This window comes from Cyprinodon variegatus, unplaced genomic scaffold (assembly GCF_000732505.1).
Source record: "Cyprinodon variegatus isolate N-32 unplaced genomic scaffold, C_variegatus-1.0 Scaffold877, whole genome shotgun sequence".
In the NCBI taxonomy this organism is placed as follows: Eukaryota; Metazoa; Chordata; class Actinopteri; order Cyprinodontiformes; family Cyprinodontidae; genus Cyprinodon; species Cyprinodon variegatus.
Genome location: NW_015151330.1, coordinates 113,686 through 119,891, shown reverse-complemented (window position 1 = coordinate 119,891; position 6,206 = coordinate 113,686). Strand labels below are relative to the sequence as shown.

General features: G+C 38.2%; 1 protein-coding gene across 3 annotated transcripts in view; it reads left to right on the top strand.

The window, feature by feature from the left end:
• LOC107099490 (leucine-rich repeat transmembrane protein FLRT2-like) overlaps positions 1–6,206 on the top strand; it is a 58,194-nt gene that overhangs the window by 43,247 nt on the left and 8,741 nt on the right. The window contains exon 1 of one of the 3 annotated variants that reach the window (XM_015397636.1): positions 4,653–5,199. The exons of the other annotated variants lie outside the window; for them this stretch is intronic. The gene's annotated coding sequence lies outside the window, so the exon portion shown is untranslated. Of the gene's footprint in view, positions 1–4,652; positions 5,200–6,206 lie in introns of those variants that run through there. 3 annotated transcript variants of the gene reach the window in all.

Below are 6,206 nucleotides of genomic sequence, written 5' to 3'. Positions count from 1 at the left end.
CGATACGAGACATGATACACTAAACGGGGCCTGTTGTTTAAAAAGGTGATGGCTGAGGGGATCAGGCTATTACAAATTACTTTTTTTACTACAATATTGAAGGTGATTTGTTCTCTAGCTAGGCCATGTTCTCACAGATTTTTTCTCAAACTAATAATTACAGCACATAGGATCCCTTAAGCCTGATTTACACTCAGAAACTAAGTTGTCTGCATGTGTGTCGCAGTGAAAGCAAATGTGCCCCCGCCCATGCCACAGTCACTCTGGTGCACCTCTTTTTTATAAAATTATTTTATAAATTGTAGGTGGCCGCAGACAGTGCCGCAGACAGGAGGCCTCTGATTGGTCAATTCTACATCCTTTCTACACTATGCGTATTTCCTGTTTGGTACTGTACGTAACCAGCTTGTTTTGTTTGTATGACCGCCATTGTGGAAAGCGACTCGTGAAGATGGACCGGCTAGAAGAGTGAGGTGTGCAAGAATGCTGGGACCCTTTTTCCACCTGGATCTCTGCTCTTTTTCGCCCTCATATCCCTCCGTTGTCGAACAAACTTGCCCCGACTTCCTCACCTCCTCGGCCGTATCTAGACCCACAGCTAGTTCCTGATTGTCCCTCTTGCATTGTGATGTGGAATAACATAGCGCAGACCACGCTTTAATATTGGGCATAAATCAAAAATATCTGCGACAAGCTCACTGCGACACACTGCAATGGGAGTATAACCAGCCCTTTAGTATGAAAACTACAGAAAGGGTATATTGTACTTCAACTAATCCCCATAACATACTGAATGCAAGAAGCTTCTCCAAATATCTCAAGGTTAACCTAAAAAATCTAAATAATTTAGCTAATTATTATTTCACAGTTTATGGATCCTCATAAACTGTGCATAGAATATAAAACTTTCAAGGTGAGGTGGTCATTAAAGGTGAAATATGACAAAAATTAAGATGCCAAAAGGTTCTTTAAAGCCATTTCCCAGAACTTAAGATACTGCACAAAATATTTCTTCTCATAAAACCCATGTAAAGCCAATTACTAGAGATAATAAATACATGGCAACATCAATGCAACAGCAGCTATAGAAATACAACCATCTTCCAACAAAGTACTTTGGTGAATACTACTGTACCTCTTAGAAAAAACAATATTTTTTATAAGTTTAATTAAAAAGAGTTGAACTTACATAAAAAAAAAAAAATTCATAAAAATAGTAGCTTTATTTGCTGTCACTGGAAATACACCTCTGATGAGAAATAGCACAATTAAGAGTCACAATCGCAAAAAAAAAAAATGCAAATAACTCATAAAGCAATTTTCTGCATCAAAAGATGAATGGGCAACATTTTAAAATCCACCCAGGCTCTATATGGCATGATGAAAAATGCTAATGATATGATCAGAGTCATGTTAGTACCATTAGGGTTTTAAGCAGTGTCAAATACTAGCAAATATTTGGCTCTTAATCATAAATTAGAAGACCAAGGCTGTAACAGTAAATCCCCTGAGCGTACTGAACAGAGCCAGTGTGTAACTTATGGCTTTAATGTTTTACCACCGGCTTCCTAAAACATTCGCATGCAGGGCTCCAGCCCTGTGTGCTTTGTGAAGCTTATACAGCAAAATGGGGGAAAAAAATGCATTCTCTATAAGTTTAATTCAAATAATTTCTTATATCTTACATGTTTACATATTTACAACACCAGGCTGTTATTTTTTTATCTAATTTTTTTTTTTTATCTTAGTGATACATTTTTTTATTTAATATCTATTTTTTTACTTAATGCAAACACATTTTAGAAAAGAATCTTGACTAAACTCAGTTTTTTTTAAAGATCTGGCCAAGACATCAGAAATGTGTAAGTTGTTTTACAAATGCATTATTTTTATAAGAAGAACTGGAGGCTGCAAGGGTGAAGCGGAGCTTCAGGGAACACAAAGAGTGTAACAGACAGACAGGACAGTATAGAATGTGGACAGGTGAAGAGATAAGGCGGTTATCAGTTTGTCAGAGTATAAAGTGACCCTCTTCACATGAGAGAACATAGAGTGCTGCAACAAACAATTTACCAGACAAATGTCATCAGCGCTGAGGCTGTAATTGCTTCCTGGTGTTTGCCTTTTTTTCTGGGAACAATTAAAATAATGACTGAGATGAATGGGGACTCAATCAAAAGTCACTACATTTTATTTCAAGATGTAAAACTCAGGCTATGAAAAGGAACAGCAAAACGAATCATGCACTTGTTTGATACCTGAATAACAATGACAAAAACTGTGTGATAATGTTCAGAAAAAAAATAAATCCTGGGATGAAAAGTTATTATCTAAACACCACTTCTGGTTTTAACTAGTTGAATAAAATTTGAAATGTTCACATTTCTTCCCTTTATTTGATTTTATTTTGGATTTGTTGGAGAAAACGAGAAGAAGCGTTTTGCTCTATGGTTGTGTGTGTTTATAGTTGATTACATGCATCATAATTAGTTTGAAATATTGAATTCATCCATCATAAAGCATAGTGGAAGTTTGAGCTATGAATGTTTGGGATCAGTGTTAAATATTTTTATATCTATTTCCCAATAAGTTTGAATACATAACATTGAATCTGTTTTTAATTGCAGTGGTCTTTTTAGTTATTTTTTCAACCTCCTCACTGTTAGATTTAAGATGAGGATTGTGGCGTTCTAAGAACCTAGTTTCTGCTTTGGAGGACTGTTTAAAAAAATGCAAGATGATTCCATGATCTTTCACTAGCCTCAGTTTTATAACTGAACATTTGCTGTTTTGCTGTTCATTAAAACCATAGAAATGTTTTACTTCCTTAAATCACCTAAATGCAAAGTACTCTACAACCTCTGAGTATTTAGCTACAGTTTGTTAATACAAAATGTTCATCATTGTTGCCTTTTTTCACTAATGACAATTTAGCCAAGTCACTTAGAAAACCAATTATCAAATCCACACATTTTGTGTACAGTCACTGTGTTTGGTAAAAGCCTAACTGGGGACAGACATTGAGAATTAGCCTTAGCTAAAATGTTGTAGTGTGTGACATGATGCATGAAACATACTTGTCCCTATCAAATAAACGAATAAATAAAATTAAAATATACTGTTTAGACTTTTACCTTCAGGTCAGAGCTGCAGAGTAATATTTAAAACCAGCTGCCACAGAGACAGTTTCTTCCCCAAGGCTGTCATTCCGATGAACTGATAACAGTGTCACGATCTATACCATTTATATTTATGTTTTTACCCTTTCATTATATTTGCATTTGTTAATTAAAAACTCTTTTTTTTTTATTCAAAAAGCCTTTATTGAGTAAGAGTAAGTCACATTCCTTATTTTGTGCTCAAACTTTTGCTCAAGCAGATTCTGATGTCACTGGTTATGAGACTTGTAATCTGAACCCAGCATGTGGTAAACAACCTCTGGGGTAAATAAATGCATCATTTGGCTGAAGCGAAAACATTGAATGAAGTAGACAGAGCTGAGCTTCTTGACACAGGTGCTTTTGCTCTTTCTTGAGCGGCACATGAAAAATGAGAGATAATAGTATGCATGGCAACATCGATGGCAACAACATCTATAGAAATAACAATCTTCCATTGACAGCTGTTCTAACGTTAATGTTCTTTGCCTGATATGACAATACTACTTGGAAAGATATTTTTTGTGGGGTCTTTTTATAAAAATACTATTATGGCAGTGGAAATATACCTCACGAAAAAGGTAGATAACTCATAAAGTAGACTTCTGCATCAAAAGGTGAATGGGCAAAATCTTACTGAGAGTAAAATCCATTCAGGCACTATTCCTTGGGAGGCACATGTGAAAAAAAAAATCCGTTGCAAGCTAAACTGTTTCTTATTTGCATTTCCAGCTGAGGGGAGTGGGTGCCCTCAGGTGTTAGGCAACATATAAACACTGAAAAAAGCCTATAAACCACTGAGGTTAGTGTCCCTTTTACAGCTTTCAATTGTTATTTAGCTCCAACTGAAAGGGTTACTTTTTTGCTTTGCAGGAGCGTTTTTATACCTTTAAACATCAGTGCATTATTTTATACACGTTTTGTGTTAGCCTCTTATATAAAAACACAACATAGGTGTGTATTGGTTATCTATTTGCGATAAAACTGTAGGTCCACAGGTTGGCATGGCAGAGAGAGAACAAACCAGGAAAAATAATGCAGCCAGAAATTCTTATAAATTTCTGTTAAACTATTTTATGCGTACGGTTGTTCTTGTTATCTAAGAAACTCTGAGAATGTTCCAAAGGATTTTATTTGATCAAATCAACTTATTAAAACCAAAACTTTGAAGAGAGTTTGGAGCAATCATAAAGTATCCCCACATGGTGAATACTGCAGCTAACGTTTTATTATAGACCAAGGAAATCCACTAATCCAGAGAAATAAAAGAATCTGCTGTGTGGCTACGTTTTTTATCACCGTGGATGTGACTCCAAGTCGAAAGCCTGGATTTTGCGCATAAAGCGCAAATGAAGGCTGTGTTATCGCTGCGGGGTAAGGTAGGCTGGGCAAAAACCGCGTCAGGATCGAGTCTGTTGAGAGGCAAACTATTTTGTGCCGTTTGAGGATCTGTGGCTTAGAGCCAGGAGAAGCATTCTTCAGCGCGAGGAGGGGCGGAGGGACGGAGGAGAGGGAGAGGAGGGAGAGGTGATCGGAGCAGGCACGTCGCACTATCAACTGAATCCATCTTGGAGAGCAGCTCGCAGGGAGTCTGAGCTTTGAGCTGAGCAGGCAGAAGAAGAGTTAAACCTGTTTTTTTTTTTTTACTGCGCACACGAACGGACGCAGTTGGCCGCGGCATGGCCAGGGTTGGATCAGGAGAGCGCGTCCTGGCTGCGCGGAGACTGTGTGCAAGCGGGGAGCCGCGTTTCTGTGTCCCGGTGCGCCACGGACTGTGCTGAGTGGAAGCGGCGGAGCTCACTAACTCACTCTCACACTCACACGGCGAACAAAAGTGCGCACGGAGGACGAGAGGGAGCGCGGCAGGGGGACCCATGCAGGATAATAATATGCTTTTCCGGGGAATCGCCGGGTCCAAGCCGCTGATCGGAGCCCTTTACGCACGGACTTACAGAGAGAGCGAATGAAGGACGGAGGCTCGGAGAGAGAGCAAAAGTTAAATGCGTTTCTGGGGATCGAGATGGACACGGGGTCGCCAAAGGTACGGTTAATGCTTCATATTAACCCCTTACAGGTGAAAAATGTAAAAATGAATAAATCCATCTGTGGCTCCGGCCTAAATTAGGTTGACTTTAACGCGCGTCTTAAAAAAAAAAAATAGATCCTAAAACATATTAAACAACTTAACCTCTTCATCCATCACTAAAAAATGTTCTCCATCCATTCCAAATGTCTAATTTATGTTAATTAGATATTTGATCAAGTCAAAGATCACTGCGCTTTCTGCTGTTTTCTCCTGCTTTTGGATTTAGGAGCTTTTCACGCTCTCCTGCCCCCTTCCTTTAGAAATAATTCATTCAGATGAACAGCGCTCACTGGGCGGCACTTTGAAGCATACCTGATCGCCTCTTTCTAAACACCCATATCCGTTAGAAAAAGGAAAAGAAAAAAAAAAACTTTTGTAAATTGCGTCTCAGGCTAAACCCACTTCTAATCGGATTGTCCTGGTCGCATATCACAGCGTTCATCTGGGTGGTGAGAAACTGTGCTCCCTCAACTGGAAATTAAATTAAAGAAAAGACGAAAAGAAAAAAAAGATTAAAACAGAAAGAATAAGCCTCCTGGCGCGTTGGTTCCTGTCTGTAGTTTATATTTTAGGAGGGTTTGGTGTTTTCCCGTAAACTTGTTCTGCCTTTTGAAGGTTATAATTTGGATTCTTGGTGACGTTTGATTCGCCCTGCCATAATAATGTTGATGCTGCCGCCTTCTGCTGTTGATTCAGCCGCATTTTATCGCCTCATGTGGTTACTTATCCTTATCCACCCCCCCAACCACCACCACCCCTGAAGCTTATTTGATTAAATTTAGCTCTTTTCAATTTAGAAAAGTAGATCACAGATGTGTGTCAAAGGATTGCTCCACTGTCTATGTCTTCCATCTCCACAACAAGCAAAGAAAGAATGTCAAGGGAAAATGTTATGTTATATATATATATATAACATAATAACATTATATATATATATATATATATATATATATATATATATA